The sequence below is a fragment of the Corylus avellana genome, chromosome ca8 (genome assembly GCF_901000735.1).
Source record: "Corylus avellana chromosome ca8, CavTom2PMs-1.0".
NCBI classification, from domain to species: domain Eukaryota; kingdom Viridiplantae; phylum Streptophyta; class Magnoliopsida; order Fagales; family Betulaceae; genus Corylus; species Corylus avellana.
The window spans coordinates 12,534,354-12,555,186 of record NC_081548.1 but is presented as its reverse complement, the minus strand read 5'-3'; the positions used below and the strand labels follow the sequence as shown (position 1 = coordinate 12,555,186).

The 20,833-nt window shown below is 34.2% G+C and overlaps 1 pseudogene; it reads right to left on the bottom strand.

Moving 5' to 3' along the window:
* Positions 1–2,073: 2,073 nt before the first annotated feature.
* Positions 2,074–20,833, bottom strand: part of LOC132190896 (uncharacterized) — a 25,071-nt pseudogene continuing 6,311 nt past the window's right edge.

The window sequence follows — 20,833 nt, the reverse complement described above, 5'->3', positions numbered from 1 at the left end:
TGAATGAAAATCATAATCTTGAAGTGATACTTTAACTTTTGGAAATAACATGAACTCTTGCATAATGTTTGTGGGTAACATTTCTGGAAAACCCTCACGAGACTTCACTCGTCCACTAGGGAATTCCTAGTGGTTTAAAAGGCTTGTTGCATATGCTAAATGCAATCGTACATCCCACGAAAGATGGATTTATCTCTTGTTTTCTGTTTTTCCATTCTTGTTTTAGTTTTGTATTGCTAAGGGACTAGCAATATGTAAGTTTGGGGGTGTGATAAGTGCTTAAAATATTCATATTTTCAGCCCTTAACTTGCATGTTTTATTCCTTTGGTTTTACTTAATTAGGCCATTTTAATTCCTTTTTGTGTTTTTCATGTTTTTATAGGCTTTTGGAAGAAAATGAAGTAAACCTGGGTGATTTGGGCTCAAAGAGAGAAGATGGGAAAAATCGGAACTCCCTGACACTGCGATCGAGTGCAGTACCCGAGAGGACATAGCACAAAGCAGGCCAGGAGAGATTGAGCGCATGCCAGAAGAAGGATCGATCGCAGACCTGCGATCGAGCGCACACGGGTTGCGATCGATAGCACCCGTGCGCAGGAGACAACCCAAGGTGGCGGCTAAGATGTCCCTATTTCCATATTAGGGTTTTCCAACTCCCAATTGAAATAGGATTGAAACCCTACGAAATTCCTAGGGTTTATTACTTTTCCAAGGACTTTTGAAGCCTATAAATAGACTCCTAAGCCTTTAGAATAGACAGGCTGGAGGGAAGGATGAAGAATAGGAGCTCTCAAGTTCAAGTCTCGGGTTTATTCTTTTCTATTCTTTTCTTTTATGAAGATGTTTAACATCAACTCTATGTGTAGCTAATTTATTTAGTAGGGCTGGGTTGAAGCCCTAGTTATGTTTTGTTAATAATATTGGCGCCATTGTGATGATCTTGTTGTGCTATTTAACTTGATTAATACCTGCTTGCATGAATTCCTCATATGTGTGTGCCTGATCAATATATGTATGTGGTATGGATTAGTTAGTTAAATCAATTTGGATGACCGAGTCCTGGGTTTAACATAAGTAACAAGAGATATCCACGCCGGATTCTTGGGTTAATCAACATTGGGAACCGGGAGTATATACCATGCCCTAGGCCTCGTATGTTTGTCGATTTCCATAGAACATATGCTTTTCTAAAGAACAACTTAGTATATACCATGCTAAATCCTTTAGGGAAGAAAAGAGTTAGAGTATACACCATGCCTAACTTGTTGCTTAGGGAAATCTATAGCTTAAGGAGTATACACCATGCCCTTAGGTTGACAAACATTAAATATGCATAACTTGATCAAAGCATTGGCATATTGATATATTAGCTTAATATAATTAGTGGTGGATATCAAAGCCCTACCTTTTATTATCATCACTTCAACAATCAATCTTTATTTTACTTTTGCTTAAAGAATTTACTTTTAAACGAAAATTCAGCAATCCTCGTGGGAATGATCCTGTACTTGCACCCGATACTACCATGTTGACCTTGTGCACTTGTAGGTAAAACGTACAATTATTTACCTATTAAATTAGGTAGATAATTTGCACATCAATACTCACAACCTTGAGAACCTCTGCACTTAGTAAGAACAACAAGTTTCCTAACTTGTCTCCATCGTGACCATCTTCAAGTAGTGCATCTCCTGACCGACCCTTCAGTAGACTTCTTTCTTCAAGCATCTATAGTAGCAATCTTTGTGTAGTTGAAAGAGCAAGGCAACACGCCAATAACAACCACTCTGAAGTCACAACACTCGTAGAGTGCATAGAGAAAATAATATCAAAAGTCTAAAGAGTGAATAGTGATAGGAAGACTATTTATAGGAGACCCACTTTCTTTGTCATGTCCAAACGGGACTCTTTCTCATTATGACGGAAAGAACAAACTCGTAGATCTGAGAATTCCACGTCTTAATGAGAAAGCAGTTCCGTTATGACGGGAAGAACAAATGTCATATCTTCATCACATGCCCCATCTTAACGCACTAGCTGACGAGAAACCAGGGAGTCCAACTTTCGTCTCGTTACATGTCTTGTGCTGAAGGGGTTCCTGACGATAAAACAGAGACTTCAATTTTTCTCTCGTCACTTGTCCCGTTCTGACAAGTTTCCTGACGAGAAACCAGGGAGTTCAACTTTACTCCCGTTACTTGTCCCGTTCTAACGGGGTTCTTGACGAAGGACCATGGAGTCCGACTTTTGCTCCTGTCACATCCTCGTCTTGAAGCAATTCCTGACAAGAAACCAGAGAGTCTAACTTCTGCTCCCGTCACATCCTCGTTCTGACGCCGTTCCTGATGAGAAAACAGGGAGACCATTTTTACTCCCACTATATGTCTCGTTCTGACGGTACTTCTCACGAGAAAACAGGAAACACTTCAAGAAGCCCTAAAATCCTTAGAATCAACTCCCCAAGACTCAACAAAGTTTTAAACACATAAACATACAAGAAATATCATTGAATACGGCCAACCTAAAACCTAACATGTTGCTTATGTTAGTATTTGAAACTACTTTATCTAAAAATCTTAAGGATTTTAAATATCACTTGCATTACACCACTCGTATAATTTTTTTTTTAAAAAAAAAACATATAAATTAATTATATATTTGAATAAATATCTAAAGCTCATGAAACTACTGCAGCCTTAGAATTCCTAGAACTGGATGAGCTAATGCCTAAAGTTCAGTCACCTGTTCAATGTTCATTGTATTTGTAAATAATCAATTAGTTGTTTGAGGAGATGTTATCACCTCGCATAGTTTTTTCATATATTCTATTATGCTAGAATGATATATGCTTTTTTGGTTCTTATTAAAAGGGCAGGCGGCGGGAGAGATCAACTCTAATTATTTTAGTGGGGCGTGACTAGAGTTGCTCCTACATGCTGAGAGCCACAAAAAATTGGCTTCTTCAAGTCCATCTGAGTGATAGCCTGACCCAACTCATCAGTGCATCAACGTGAACCAAAGATGATTTACATTAATCAAACATAAAGATTTCTATTGCGAAATTTGAACCCATGTTCTAGTATGAATATATCTAGTCACTTCAAAAATTTTCTGGATTCATTGAATCACTACTCTATGGTGAATGATACATACTTAAAACTAAAGATAGTATAAGATTACAAAACCGACCACACCCTATATAGACATTAAAAATTGAGCTTCAAATGCTGCGAAGGTAAAGCCAACGGTACAAACAAAATAGTAACTCATCATGTCATTATCGAAGCCATAAAATGTCAACAAGAAACATACTCGAAAGCATTGTCGAATAAATTGAGAGAAGAAAATAAGGATCTTTCTTTCTTTCTGCTCTTCCACGAGAAGCATCTACACATTAGAAAACTATTCAAATATAATAAATTTGGACTCTTTCCTCTTAATGGAATCAAGGGGGAATAAATTGTTTTGTTGACAATTTCGATTTAGCTTGAACAGAACACTACAAAATCCTAGTCTTAATCATCAAACGTACGTTAAATAAAACAACAAATGACCCCACTACTAGTTAACAAATTGAGAAAGTGATAAACGAGTGGGCATCAGCACTGGCTCACATTCAAGCTACTAATGCTTTGGACTCTCCACTAATTAATTTAATTTAATGTCACTAATTGCTTGTTGTGGGGAAACCTTAATTTTGTCTGCCACACTAACAGCTTTGTCAGTCTTTGATTGATTGTTGTGGGAATCAACGAAGGCATGAAGAGACAAGCAATTATAAGGGTCTTGATTTCTCCATGCAAAAGAAGCTATCCACCGATTGCAAACAGGACATGAAAACTTTAAACCAAGGCACTTAGGGCAAGTGGGTCAGTGCCAAATCCTCTAATTAACTTCCCAATTGCTCAACTAGGATTTCCTTTTTCATGTAAACTACGGCATTATATTCCCATTCCCCCAAAACCAATTAATAAACATGCTACTCCAGATAGTTCGGAATAGGAAAAATGATGGCTCTCTCTTTTTTCTTCTCCCTTTTTTTAATGATAGGGTTAAAATATAATACCCCTCAGTTCATTAAAACCAAAGAGGGAATCCGGTGCCTTATTCAAGAGTTGCAAAATGGTCACATGGGGCATGACAAGACGTTCAAATTAATGTCAAATCAATTTTAATGGCCACACATGAGGAAGGAGGTAGAGAAATTCGTGCGTGATTGTCGGGTTTGCCAAGTTTCGAAGGAAACTGCTACTAATGGAACGTTGTACATGCCACTTCTTATTTCGGAGGGACTGTAGATCAACGTAAGCATGGACTTTGTGTTGGGATTACCACAGACTCAACGAGATAATTATTCCATCTTTGTTGTGGTTGATCAATTTCTTAAGATGGTTCATTTCATTTTTGTAAGCTTACATCCGATTAAATATGGCTCAATTGTATTTTTGGAAGGTCTACCGAGTTCACGAATCATGGCTTGCCATTGTCTATAGTTTCTAATCCGGATGCAAGGTTACTCAGTCACTTTTGACGTGTTTATGGAGCTTGTTCAATATAAAGCTTGATTTCAGAAGGTGTTTGATAGAAAATAGAAAAAGAGAGATTTTTTTGTGTTTGAAAACTAAATTGTAGTAGACTATTTATTGGGTTAAAAATAGCAATTATTTATATCTGTTTACAATTAACTGTTACTCCAACTGTCACTAACTGCCAGGGGCAGAATCACCCCTTGGCAGCTTAGCTTGGCATGGGGGGCCTAGCCCCCCCAAGCCATAGGGTGGCTCCCAAATTTTTTTTATTTTTTATTTTTTTAAATATATCTTTAAAAATTAACTTTTGCCCCCACAAGAACTATTTTTTTTTTTTTTTTTTTAATTTTGCCCCCCAAACTAAATACTATAGTTCCACTCCTGCTAACTGCTATTCTAACAACAATCTGCCAATAGTCATAAACTGCTAATTCAACAGTAATAAACTGCTATTTTAACAGATTAAATAGTCTTCTATAGTTCAGTTTTCAGAAATAGAAAAAATTATCTCTTCTTCTATTTTCTCTCAAACACCTTATGTAGTTAAAATTTGAGTCTTGCTATAATAGAAAATCTAAGGGTGTTCGGATTTAGTTTCGTTAGTGCTTACCACAACTAAACTACAAAATATATCTAGGCTCTATTGTATCCTAGAAAAATATTTGTTGTAAAGGTTTTTATACCAATTATGATGGAGGCAAATAATTTTTGGAGAAAAGTGACATTGTAATGTACCTTATTAGCAATTTTAATTTTTTTTTTTTTTCTTCTAACACTTTAGTGCTATCAGGTGCTACCAAATGCATTAGGTAGCACTTTAGCTTCCATAACTATTATTTTAACATAAAATATTTTTCTCTCCTCTCTTGTCTTTCTTCTATTTCCTTTTAATTGGAGAATGTGTTAGGATTTTATGCCTAAAATGTGATGGTAGATAAAGAACTTGAATTTTATAAAAAAATAATATTTTAATAGTAAAGTGAATGCACTTCTAAAAATCATAAATGAAATCTTAATTATGGCAAGATTGGCGTAGTATCAAAATGACTTGACAATCATAAGTCAGCAACGTTTCCATCCTTTCCACCAAAGAAATCCTTTCCACCCAAGCAATTATAATGATTAAAATATAATTTTCATGGTGACAATGTATGGTACAAGGTACACTTTTGTTCTCCATATGGTGGAAAAAATAAATAAAATTTAGAAATTATTTACATGGAAGGAGATTAGGTGGCAAACATATGGACCCGGTTCATTCGTCCTCATGTTGGAATAAAAATTGATAAAGTGGCAACTAGGGGTTCCCACTTTCCCAAAGGAGTATGGACCATGAAACTGAGTGGGAAAATTGAATTGGAATCATAGGAAATCGTTGTATTCTTCATGGAGAACTTCATTATTTGGAATTGAGAAATGATTTCTCAACAAGGCTCCACTTTGGACGGTTAAATATTCCATTCCTCTAATGTTTTTTTGATATATATATATATATATATATATATATATATATATATATATATATATTTTCCAGAATATTGCTGGATTCTGGTAAAAGTGTTCTATGTATCAAATGTCTTTACTCGTTAAAAAGATATTTGTTGTTGTTAAAGTCGATTGATGTGGTTTATATACAACTTTATCAATCTTACACAAAACAGAAAGTGTTACAAATTGAAAACATGGTTTGAAACTAACGACAACTTCTGTATCTTTCATTTCTGCAGTCTTGGCTTGTTGTGACAACGGATGATCCATATTCATCTCCTTAACAGGCTCCCTCAAACGTAACAGTAAAGAATGAACGTTAAGTTTGGAGTGAAGACGATAGAAATGATAAGAAACCAATAGTTTTGTAAAAATATTAGGAACTTGGTCCTTGGTTGAGAGATATCAAATATCCAAGCTTTGAGATGTAACTTTATCTTGGGCAAAGTCAAAATCATTCTTGTTAGAAATAATTTTGGATGGTCCACAAATTCTCATTGATATAAAATAATACCATTATGAAAATTAACAATAAAAATAAATACATTACAAGAGATGAAAAGTAAAGTATAAAAAGATCTCACAATGCTATATAATCACGCAAGAGCGTTGTCCTTAAAGGTTGATTCGTGCCTCTCGGAGTGTATAACTCGGTATGATCGGATCCTTTGACACGCAATGTCTCAGGATTAGACTATAGCGTCTAACTTCGTTAAGGACGTACTTCCAATAAAGAAGACTAGGAGAACAACCCTTTGATCTTCTTGATGAAAAAAAAAATAAAAATAAAATAGAGAAAATGCAAAGTATAGAAGACAATAGGTAGACATTGCCCCTTATTCTATGCTGCTATAATGTATATATATCTAAATAATCAAAATCAGGGAAAATATATATGAATATATTTTTACAATGCTCTTTGGTGGCTATTGATTCATGTTATTAAATTGTCGCATGAATATACAAGATCTTGTAACTATCATGAATTAGAAGAAACAAAACTGTCATGAAAATATTTAATGACCAACGGTCATATATAACATAAATCAATATGTGGCTTGTAAGAAAACCTTTAATGATAATCGGTTTGTAAAATAAGTTTAATGACCCAACGGTCAAAACCATGAAACAAATTAAAGTAGAGTTTTGTTCTTCTTCATTAAAACTCATAAAATAAAAAAATAAAAAAATAAAAAGAAAAAAAAAATTAATATCAAAGGGGAAAACGTTTGAAGCAATTTTAATGGCCACCAAATAAAAAATTGTTTGTAATAGTACAACAATCCCCCACATGTTACAAACACTAAAAAAATGGAGATTAAAAGCATGCATCGATGTGGTACCCGAAAGTTTTAACCGCATCTAGGATAAATAAGTAGGAACTTAATGAATAGTGGTAGAGTTAAATTCTTTTAACCAAATTCACAAGTTGACCAAACATATCACCCACATAACTTTCTCCAAAAAAAAAAATCAAATAAAATTAAATCAAGAAAATTGGGTTGTTTTATAGCGGGTTGACACCTTATACAGGCCATGTGCCTCTGGGTTTCATAAGTGCTCTAGAGACTTGCCAAAGTTTCATAGGAAGTTGCACCACCCCCACACTCACATAGGCGTCCATTAAGAATGTGTGCAGAGAACATCCAATCCCAACAAGTAGGGACTATGGACCCATTAAGAGTTTTTAAACTCATCCTTACTCACTCTGCATCTTTTGTTGTTACACCATAAAATGGCTTTCATGAGCACTCTAGAGACCTACCCAAGTCTCATAGGAGATAACACCTCCACACTCATATAGGTGGTATCAATCAAGAGTGTGTGCAGGGAACACCCCATCCCAACAAGTAGGGACTATGGATCCATTAAGAGCTTTAAGTTCATCCTTAATCACTCTGCATCTTGCACTGTCATACACCATAGGGATGGACTCATAACTAATCTTCTCAACAAGATAGTTAATAAACATAAATTGGCAGTACCATACAGTGATCACATGTGACTTCGTTTCCCATTAAACCTCATTCATGGGATCTCCAATCACAGAGGTTGGGTATCAATTATAGTGTCATAATTTGGGTATCAATCATATCCCCCTCGATGCTCCTCTCACTAGCCTTCTTGCTAGTGGCATGGTTAAAGAATCTGCAGAATTCTTTTATGACCTCACAAAGGCCATGGACATATACCGGTCTCAATAAGCTGCCTCACAATACCGTGCACTTTGTCATTATAAATTCTTTGCTCTTTGCTCAAGCTATGGCAGCCTGTCAATCACAATGAAAGCACAGGTGGAATTGAATTAGCATATAAAAGCAAATTAATTTATCAATAGGCTCATCGGCCATTTATCTTCAGTTCCTGCCTTCTCCAAAGCAACTAACACTAACTCCATAGTAAACCTTGCTATGCAGGTTTGCTTTGAGGACATTCAAGCGATAGCTCCTCCAGCCAGAGTAAACACATAATAGCCATTAGTAGGCTTTGCTCCTCTGAATCAAAATGCAATTAGTATCACAATATCCTTTTAATATAGCAGGATAATCACAATATGACAAACCAAAATTAATTTTGCCCTTTAAGAATCTCAACAATTTAGAAATAGCATCACAATGACTCAATACCATAATTATGAGTATATCTGCTCAATTTACTAACAATATATGCAATACCAAGGCATATATAGTTTGTCAAAACATCAAGCTTCCAATGATTTATGCATATTTTTCTTGCAAAAACACTATCACCATGATTCTTAACCAAGTGTATTTTTGAATCATATGGTGTAGACATAACTGGATAGTAAAAGTGCTCAAATCTTTTAAGCTATTTTCAACATAATATGTATGAGATAAAATAATGCAATCATTATTTCTAATAACTTTAATGTCCAACATGACATTAACTTTACCTATGTCTTACATATCAAAATTAGATGCAAGAAATATTTTAGTATCATGCATAACATCAATGCTAGCTAAACAAAAATAAAATAAGCTAGTTGCCAATATATATATAAACAAATAATGACACATTCATTATTGTAAAACTTGCTATGCATTTACTTGCACCATTAATCAAATATAAATTAGACAATATCACCTTGTCAAATGCCATTGTTTATGAGCTTGCTTTAATCCTTACAAAGATTTCACTAGTTTGCACACTTTATGTTCTTGACCGGGGATTACTAGTCCATCGGGCTGCTCCATATAAATCTCTTCATCATTTAGAAAAATAACTTTGACATCTGTTTGATATACAACAAGTTTATAAATATAAGCAATGGCAAATAGCATTCTAATAGATGCAATTTTAGTAACCAAAAAAAAGTATCAAATAATCAACATTTTGCATTTACTTGTAGCTTTTAGCTACCAAGTCTACCATGTACTTATCTATTGTATCATCTGGTTTAAGCTTCTTCTTAAACACCTATTTATAACCAATTGATTTGGTCTTAGGAGGTAACTCAACAAGTTCCCAATAATGGTTAGACATAATTTATTCCAAATCATTATTTATAGCTTCTAACCAAAAAATGCATCAAATAGATTTAATTGCTTCACCATAACATATTAGACCATCATCAATAATATAAGCAATAAAATCATTACCGAGATTCCTTCCGTTCTAGCTCGCTTGCTTCTTCTCAATTCTTACACACCATCAACAATTTATTAGAAGCAACAGAAAATTCATGAAATAATTTTTCCTTATTTTTCAAAGGAAACACATGCTTAAGGAAAATAACATTTTTAGATTCAATAATAGTATTGTAATCTAAAACATCACCCTTGATAATAAGGTATCTATAGCATGAACTATTACATGCAAAACCAATAAAATGCAATCATAAGTTTTAAAACCAAGTTTCCTCCTTTTAGGCTCGGGTAATATAACATTTGCCTAATATTCCCACACTTCGAGGTATTCTAAACAATGCTTATGAATGTGACAACAAAAATAAATAAATAATTGCTTCCCCCCACACTTTGGTAGATAGCCTTAAAATTGACAATCATAGCATTCATAATTTATTTCAGTATTCTAATTTCTCTTCATTCTCTTGATGTAGCCAAGATTTACATATATAAATCTATCATGCTAAATATTAATGGAATAAATCAAATAGTTCAAAGAAAATAAATTTTCAATAATAGCACACAAATGCTTTAAGAAATGACTTCTATGAGCTCATTTTTCTCTAAGAGTGATATGTCATTTTCTCTTATTTCTTTTCTATCAATTGACAGTTTTCTAAAGTTGTTTAAAAAAATAGTAATCACCACTTGTGATTTTTAAACATGATTCTTGCAAATAGAAGTTGCATATTACAAGCTCTATCAATTTATTAAAAGAAAATCTTATCAACTAAAATCTCAATAAATATGCAAAGTATTAAGTTCAACTATTATTGACTCACTGTCATAAATATGTCATTGGTATCATTCTTGTGACATGATAAATTTCTCAAATACCAAATGAACCTCAATAAGAACATCAATAATCACATATATTTTATTCTGAACCATCATGTCAGAGAAATTTGAAAGCTGAATGATATTTATGAAGAATTACCAAATACTTTTAAAGTATTTATGCTAATCTAGCATGCCATTGCTAATAAAAATGCTAGATGCTATTTCAATTTTGAAATAGAGTAACCAACAGAGGTTCATCACTTATCAAATTACAATATTCATGTAATATAAATTTCAATTCAATCAAGTAGTACCTTCATCACTTGATTTTTTTTTTCTTTTAATAAATGAAATCGTATATCATGTCTTGAAAAAAAAAAAAATCAAGACCTATGAATCATAATTTAAGAACTCATAGCGGAGCCAACGATTTTACTCAAGACCCTCCAAAATAGATTGTCCCCACTACACACTGACTAGGTGTCGTGAGAACCGATCGACTCAATACACACACCACATCTCTTTTTCCTATCATTTGCTTTCCTACAAGAATCTTAGAAATTGCTAAGTTCTAAAATCCATAAAAAGCTTAACTCTTTTTGTTTCAAGATTCATAACCCAACAATAAAAAATAAATAAATAAAAAATAAAATTTATTTGACAATCAACAAATTTGAGTTCAAATAAATGAAAACTCTTTCAATCAAGATGTTTTCACTTTCAATACCTACACATGAAATTAAACTCTTCTTTTGATAAATGAATCAATTATCAGATTTTTGCACCACAAAATCTTTCCACTCAATATTTGATTTCATCTTTCTCATATGCGAATTGCATATTACAAACTCTTATAGTATTTGACTTCTCATAAGTTTAAATTCTATTATTATGCTCTAATCAAAATATTTGTGCAATCATCATAATCAACCTTTAAGATTGCTAGAAATAATTTTGGATGGTGCACAAATTCTCATTGATATAAAATAATACCATTATGAAAATTAACAATAAAAATAAATACATCACAAGAGATGAAAAGTAAAGTATGGAAAGATCTCACAATTCTATAGAATCATGCAAGAGTGTTGTCCTTAGAGGTTGATTCGTGCTTCCCGGAGTGTATAACTCGGTGCGACTGGATCCTTTGACACGCAACGTCCCAGGATTAGACTATAGCGTTTAACTTTGTTAAGGACGCACTTCCAATAACGAAGACTAGTAGAACAACCCTTCGATCTTCTTGATGAAAAAAAAAAATAGAGAAAATACAAGAAAAGAAGACAATAGGTAGACATTGCCCCTTATTCTATGCGGCTATAATGTATATATATCTAAATAATCAAAATCAGGAAAAATATATATGAATATATTTTACAGTGCTCTTTGGTGGCTATTGATTCATGCTAATAAATTGTCGCATGAATATACAAGATCTTGTAACTGTCATGAATTAGAAGAAACAAAACTGTCATGAAAATATTTAATGACCAACGGTCATATATAACATAAATCAATATGTGGCTTGTAAGAAAACCTTTAATGATAATCGGTTTGTAAAATAAGTTTAGTGACCCAACGGTCAAAACCATGAAACAAATTAAAGTAGAGTTTTGTTCTTCTTCATTAAAACTCATAAAATAATAATAATAATAATTAATATCAAAGGGGAAAACATTTGAAGCAATTTTAATGACCACCAAATAAAAAATTCTTTGTAACAGTACAACAATTCTCAATGTGCTTAGTACGCGCATGAAATACAAGATTTGAAGACAAATACATGACACTAATATTATCTAACCATAGAATAGGATTGTGTAGTTGTGTGGCAAAAAGACACCAAGCTCCTTGAACAAAGACTGGAGCTAGACAAACTTAACGACTCTATTGGTGAGGGCTGTTGGGATTGTGTCCTGAATACCAATGATTTTATATCTGTGTTGACATTTAAATGTTTGTAATGAATATATATGTTATATTCACTGATTAAAATGATTTGAGCATATAGCATATAAAATGTCTTTTACATGCTTATTACTAAGTTCATCATATTTGTTATACATGTGAATGGTCTTAGGATTACATTGAATATGGCTATTAACATGGTTATCACAGAAGGTCTTAGTTTATAATCATTGTATGCTTAAGTGTATAAAGTTTGCAGTCGGCAAATGAAACTGGGCTTTCAATTTTGAGTAAGACTATTACACATCAAATCTTGGTGATTGACCTTGATCAATCAAAGCGGTGACTTCGGGATTGATGTGTAGTGTGCTGAGATCCTAAGGCACTTAATGGACCAAGGAGTTCTCTTTTCATAAAGATACTGTATACTAAGGAAATAGAATAAACTCCTTAAAGACTAGTTAGACTTTGATTATAAATCCTAAGAAGTTCGTGAACTCAGATGTTAAGTGTTGATTACTTAGATGTATCTAAGGGTCATGAGACCTATCATCGGTCAATAGTGCTCAGTACGATGGGTAATCACATCTAAAATTGTGGGAACACCGACTTCAAGAAGGAATCGAAATCCTTTGTCAAAGAGCAAAGAGATAAGAAATTTCTTATTGTTTTAGATTTTATGGATATTATTCTCAGAATCTTCGGCTGAAGCATTTTGGTTGGCATACAAAATATATACATGTGTTTTTCACATATATGAGAATAACATAAAATCGGTGACTCAAGGATAGAGAGGTAGAGAATTAAGTGGTAGTATCCTTAGCCTTAATTCTGCTACGGAATATTTCACGGAGGAATCATAAGTCAACATTAAGTAAAGTCAAAGGGATTAATTGATTAAATCAAAAATATTTATTAGAGTGAAGTCACAATTATTTAGTGGAATTCATTGTGATTAAAATATTGTTGGGTAATAAATGTCAGCGAGACATGGTTACAAACATATTTAAGCCAATAATTTTTTTCCCTTTAGGTCCCTCACCAAGCTTATGTTATTTTTCCCTTTCTTATTTATTGGGCTAAGTGTTTTATTTTTTTAAAACATGGGCTAGAGAGATTTGGTATAACTGGGCTTGGGATAAAACTTAGAGGCCCAATGAGCATAATCGGAACACATAAGGCCAATGAATATTCACTGGAGGCAACAACATGGAGGCTAGGGCAAAGCCTAGCCATCCATGATGTCTCCTAGTGCTCCTTGAAGTGTTCTTTTGCTCCTTGTCCCATATTGCTTAAATATGCAACTCTGTCTCCCTGCTTAGCCTATAAAAAGAGAAGAGGCTAGGCTCTCAAATCACTCAATTAATTCAAGTTCTCTTGATAGTTAATTCTCAAAAACTCTTAGTTCTTTGTGTTAACTCACAAAGAACAAAAGTTTAAGATTTGAAGAGCCAAGTAAGAATCCACACTCTCTTGGTTATTATCAGTCATTGGTGAGAAGATCTAAAGGTCTTTCTATATCCTTGAAATATGTCGCATTCTTGAAAAAATAAGAAATTGTTCTTCGTGTTCTTGAACAAGAAAGAACATGTTCTTAAGGAGAAAAAATATTTTTCCCAAAGCCAAGAGTGGCCGTTGATATCCAAATATTATTCGTTCTTGAAATTTAATCTTAAATAGAAATTGTTCTTCACATGTTCTTTGTAAAGGATCTTGGCATAGGAATTCGATTCCTTCCGCTGTGCAAATATCTAATTTGCAATCCTATTCCCAACAATTGGTATGAGAGCGAGCTTTATTGAAAGCGTGGTGAAGAATGTAGTATATTGAAAATTGTTTTTCAGTTTTTTATTTGCTAAATGCGAAATTTTTCCGAGGACTTCCAAAGACTGAAAAATTTGTTTAAGACCTGGAACATGTTCTATAACATGTTAGGATCTAAAATAAAAAATTTCAAGTCGTTTTGAATTCGTTTGCTATTTTCAATTGAATTTGGCATTCAGGACAAAGTTGTAGTTTTTCTGCAAAGCCTGTAGGGATTACGAATTTGAACTGATGTTTATGGGTAGGTCATAATTTTTTTTTTAAGATTTGTTTATGCAAATAAAAATCATGGTCGCTGTTTTGGTCATAACAGAATCGCGTTTCTTTTTTCTTTATTGAAAGAGATATGGCCATTTTAATATTCCTCGACGAGCCTGAAATTTTGAATTTTTGGAGACTAGGCCTGTGAGAATTACGATTTTAGATCTAATGCTATAGACAAGTCCTAAAAATAATGGGCACTTGTTTTCACACGTAAAAATTGTGGTTAACATAATAGTCTAAACAAATTTACATTTCGAGTTATATCGAAAGAGTTATAATCCGTTGAACATTCGTCGACAGATTTAGAATTCCAAAAATCCTGCAACAGTTTAGTTTTGTAAAAATCTGTTTTGTGTGATAATCAAAGATTTATAAAATTTTGATTATGGAATATGTTGTATACATGATACAACGTATTGGGAACACAAAAGAAATGTTTTACAAGATTAATTTCACAAAGTTTAGCTATTCTTGAAATTAAGTTTCAAGTTTATGCCTAAAGAGTATGAAATTATACAAAGTTTCTTATGAATTCTTTGGTTAGCAATAAATGTTTTTTATTTAATTAAAATCATTTGATTGCTTGTGGGTTGTTGTGATGATGATTGAAAAATCATACAAAGGGTGGTACCATGGTTTAAGAATGAAAATACCACATAAATATTAATTGTGTTTGGCACATGATTAAGGCAATTTGACATACCAATCATGAATTTGATTCATGGATTAAATGTTGCCTGTCTGACTATGATCCAAGGTGAATTTTCTTGATGGAGTTGGTATGAAAGACTACCAAGCTCTTAGTGGACAAATTATCAATGACATTTTAGAAGTTGAAATTTGGTCTATTAAACATAAGAAAATATGAATATGGTTAAGGTTCCTAATTTAATTAGGAAAAGTTGTTTCTTTTGAATCAAAAGTGACAAGTTTTACGTTGTAAGGAAATTGCAACTATTGAAAAAACCCATATGTTTTTAAATATCAAGTGGAAGATTCAAATATGAATCTAGCAGTCTTCATCATAAATCTGATATACACGATGAAATTGAGGACACCTCGCCTTCGCCATGGGCCCTGCACCCTACGGAGGGTGTCACTTTACCTCATGGATTATGAACAGACTTTCAAAAGGATAGAGAAGAATTGTTTTGATTTGGTAATTATGACACTAAGTGGAGTTAATCCAACAATCAGGTTAAATCTAATTGACGGTGAAACACTTGACTGGTTTAAGATATTAATCTCCCGAAGGAGCTATGTTATATTGAGACTAGAGATTGCAAAACACGGCTGTTCATTAATGTGATTGTTGTTACCATGCACAACAATGATGAATAATATAGAATTTACGTGGTTCGGCAATGTGCCTACGTCTACAAGAGAGTGCGACTATATTTTACTATTGAATAATTTAGGGTTACAACATAACATATTTATAGGAAACTCCTAATTGTAAGTATTTTTGAAAACCCCAAAATACCCCCCACAACATATTTGTCGCCAGACCCATATAAACTAATTACACCCAATTGACCAATAGTTTCAATATTACTCTCTTTGCCCAAGAGAGCATGAGCCACTTGTTCCAATATTCTCCACCTTGGTGAGTATTCACATCTTTGAAGATAATCAAGTATTGGATTTACACCTGGAATTGATAAGTTTGGGGATGCCGCCTCCTCTCCTCTCCTTTCTAGCACCTGGAGACATTTGTCAAGTCCAAGCAATGCTTGAACTTGTCTGCGATAACAAGCTTCGTCAACATGTCCGCTGCATTCTCGGAAGTGTGAAGCTTCTCAAGTAATAAGTCACTTATAGCAACCAATTCCCTGATCATGTGAAACCTCACATCAATGTGCTTGGTTCTCGTATGATACACCTGGTTCTTTGCCAACTAAATAGCACTCTAACTGTCATAATACAACAAAACTCCACCTTGCTGAATACCCAGCTCCTTGACTATCCCTGTGAGCCACAAGGCTTCCTTTGAAGCCTCGGCCATTGCCATGTATGTTGTGGCAAATACCCACCTAAATTAATAGGCAAATATTTGGTATGTTTTACTCACAAATGCACAAGATCAAACGATAGTATAGTAGGCAAGTACGAGATCATTCCCACAAGGATTGGTAAATTATGCTTAGAATGTATTTTCCTATTTAACTAGAGTTTTAAAACATTTTTCACTAATTGAATTAAAATAAAGAAATAAAATAAAAGATTAACTAAACTAAAAAGGATTAGGATTTTGAAATCCACCGCTAACCACACTCACATGAAGATTAACAATATGCTAATATTCTAATTGTATCTAGATATTCAATGTTTGCCAACCTAAGGGCATGGTATCTACTCCTTAAACTATTGATTTCCCTAAGCAACGGACTAGGCACGGTATCTACTCTAATTCATTTCTTTCCAAATGAAAGCATAAATCTATGGAAATCGACAACCACATGAAGCCTAGGGCATGGTATCTACTCCTGGTTCCCCATGTTTATTAAACCAAGAACTTGTGATGATGTTCTTTTGTCACTTTATTAAGCCCAGGACTCGGTCATCCAAATTGACTAAAATAACATGAATCCAACACAAATGCATAAGAAGAATTCGATCAAACAGGAATTAATCAAGTTAAACATCCAAAAGATAATTGTAGCAGAAGCGCCAATATTGTAATCTTATAGAGATATGATGAGGGCTTTAAACTAGCCCTAATTAAACTACTAACTACATAACAAAAATAAAAGGGTAAGAGAAGAAAAAACAAAACTCATCTTGATCTAGCCTTCAGTTCTTTTCCAAAGCTTGTGTCTGCTTCTCCACACTTTTTCCTAGAGGTTTAGAAGTCTATTTATAGGCTTAGAAAAACCTTAGAAGCCTAGAAACCCTATTAGACTCGTAGGTCTAACTTCTAGTTCAATTAGGATAGTGAAATCCAACTCAGATGTGGAAAACGAGTCTTGGCGCATCTGGGCGGTGTGAGTGAGCTCGATTGTAGGAGGTGTGCACTCGATTGCAAGCCTACAATCGATCCATTGTGTTGGGCACTCGAGCGCATCATGTGCTCGCGCCTGGCTTTATATGTGATCAAGCACTAGTGCGCTTGATCCTGGGTGTCTTGCGCTCGAGCACAGGTGCGCTTGAACCTAAATTGGGCTACGATCGATCCTATGGCTTTCAGCTTTTTCCCAATTTGTCCTATAAGTTTGAAACTTGTCGGAAACACTCGCTCTTCTTCAGAAACCCTAAAAACATCAGAAAACACAAAATGGAAACAAAGCATCAAATAATAACAAAACTAAGAGCCTAACATATGTAAATTCAAGGGCTAAAATATGTATATTTTAATGGGAATATTCCTTATCACTTTGTTCCTTGACAAATGATTTGGATTCCTTCTTAAAGAGGGTATTCCCACAATGCTACATGTGATTACCCAGTGTATTGAGATTTTTTACCATAAAAATACCTCACACACTCCTTCATACCTCAACGTAACATACACTTCACACCTGAGTTCACGAACTTCTCAAGATTTAGAGTAATTGTTGTAAGTCGTCGTGCACACACATCATTATTTATGGTAGTGTTATAAAAGAATGATGACTCACATGGTCCGTTTGGTGCATGGTACTACTACCTTGCTCTTACACCAACATATCAACCTAAAGCCCACCTGTTTCTAATCAAGATAGATCGTTGAGGTTGAGATGTTATAGTCTAGATGGAGTTCTCAGTTCCATTTACAACTACGAACAACAATTTTATAAGTTGCAAGAATGTTTGAGTATGATCTTTTGTGTGATAATTCCCTTACTCATATCATAGCTCAAATACAATGCATATTAGGGATCTCACATGTATATAATTAGATAATACACAATCACACATATATACGATGCAAGAATATAATTGTACATGCCCATTGTTCAATAATGATAATAAAAGAATAACTAATATTTATTCAAATATAATCAAAACATCATCCAATCAATTGGAGTTTTAGACACCAGTTCTAACAAACACATGATTAGTAAGAATCCCACTGAGTTCTTTATGTGCGGATTTGGTACTAATCATGTTTGTAATCGAATTTCAGGGGTTCCAGGATACTAGAAAACCAAGAAAAGAAATATGGACCTTGAAGTTTTAAGTTGGAATAGAGATTCTAGAGCTATTTTAAATCATTCATTACTTGTAAAAGTTTGTCATATCACAAGGAATACAATAGGATGGCTTGGATGAAGATCAATATATCAAGGCTATGTAAATCTAGTTGGTACTCCAACTAAGTCTGACAACTTATAGAGGTGGCTAATGATGAGTGCCAAATATTGCTTATTTGGACCCCTTAATTTGCATTTGCTAAACCTTTATCTTTATTATTTTATAATGTATTTGTTAGTTTCGGTGTCTTAGTGTTTTGCAGGTTGTTGAGAGAAAATTGCGGTCTTAATGTGAAAACTGCAAAGAAGCGGGAAAAGTGGAATTCTGGTAATGGATCGAGCGGGTGCTCAAGCGCATCTGCGCTTGAGCACATCAAGGGCGTGCTCGAGCGCACTCCCGCAAACACCCATGCAAGCAGCATCCATGCGCTACACCGCATAACAACTGATATTTGCACGAGTGCAATCGAGCGCATTCGTCTGACCTGGAAGTGCTAAAACCCTAAAATTAGCTTATAAATATCATAGTTTTCTAGGAAAACCGGGGGAAGTGTTAAGTGCTAAAATATTCATATTTTCAGCCCTTAACTTACATGTTTTAATCCTTTGGTTTTAGTTAATTAGGTCATTTTAATTCCTTTTTGTGTTTTCCATACTTTTGTAGGCTTTTGGAAGAAAATGAAGTAAATCTGGAAGATTTGGGTTCAAAGACAGAAGATGGGAAAAATGGGAGCCCCTGACACTACGATCGATCACAAGTTACCCGCGATCGAGCGGAGTACTAGAGAAGACACAGCACGAAGCAGGCAACCAGCGATCGAGCGCACAACAGAAGAGGCTCAATCGCAGACCTGCGATCGAGCGCACACAGGTTGTGATCGATCGCACCCGTGTGCAGGAGACACATCAAATTTGCGGCCAGATTGTCATTCTTTCCATATTAGGGTTTTCTAACTCCCAATTGTAATAGGTTTTGAAACACTACGAAATTCCTAGGTTTACTAGTTTGTCATGGACTTCTAAAGCCTATAAATAGACCCTTAAGCCTCTGGAATAGGCATGCTTTTGTAAAGAGAAGAATCGGAGCTCTTCAAGTTCAAGTTTCGGGTTTATTCTTTTCCTATTTTTGCTTTTATTTTATGTAGATGTTTAACATCAACTTTATGTGTAACAAATTTATTTAGTAGGGCTTGATTGAAGCCCTAATTATGTTTTGTTAATATTCAATATTGGCGCCTTTGTGATGATCTTGTTATGATGTCTAACTTGATTAATACCTAGTTTCATGAATTCCTCATATGTGTGTGCCTGATCAACATGTGCATGTAGTATGAACTAGTTAGTTAAATCAATTTGGATGACCGAGTCTTGGGTTTAACATAAGTACCAAAAGATATCCACACCAGGTTCTTGGGTTAATTAACATGGGGAACCGGGAGTAGACACCCATGCCCTAGGCCTCATGTGTTTGTCGATTTTCACAGTTTTATGCTTTCTTACAGAACAACTTAGTAGACACCCATGCTAAATCCTTTAAGAAAGAAAAGAATTAGAGTTGACACCCATGCTTAATTCGTTGCTTAGGGAAATCAATAGCTTAAGGAGTAGACACCAATGCCCTTAGGTTGACAAACATTAGATATTCATAACATGATCAAAACATTGGCATATTGATATATTAGCTAAATATAATTAGTGGTGGATATCAAAGCCCTACCTTTTTATCATTATCAATTTAAATCCAATCTCTTGTTTTATTTCACTTTGGGAATCAATTTTAGACAAGATTCAGCAGTCCTCGTGAGAATGACCCCGTATTTGCACACTATACTATTATGTTGACCTCATGCACTTGCAGGTAAAACATCCAGTTATTTGCCTATTCATTTAGGTGGGTAATTGTAGAACAAAAGGAAGCCACCCAAGGGGCGCTGTTCAGTGTATTTTTGACGTTTTCTTTGCATTTGTAGCCTTGAATTCGTTTCCCTTCGTAAGTTTCTAGTTTTCATGAATTCATTTATTAATTATATGATGTTTGTAGTCATGAGAGGCTAAATCCTTCAATTAAGGTTGAGGATGAAGCCTCACAAATGAGTAACAACAGTTCATTTTCATGTCCATTGATATTTTCCATTGATAAGAATCGAGGTTTTCATTGTTCTCTTTCTATTTCAATTAATTGTTAATCACTTTTGATTGAATGGTTATTTTAATTGTTAA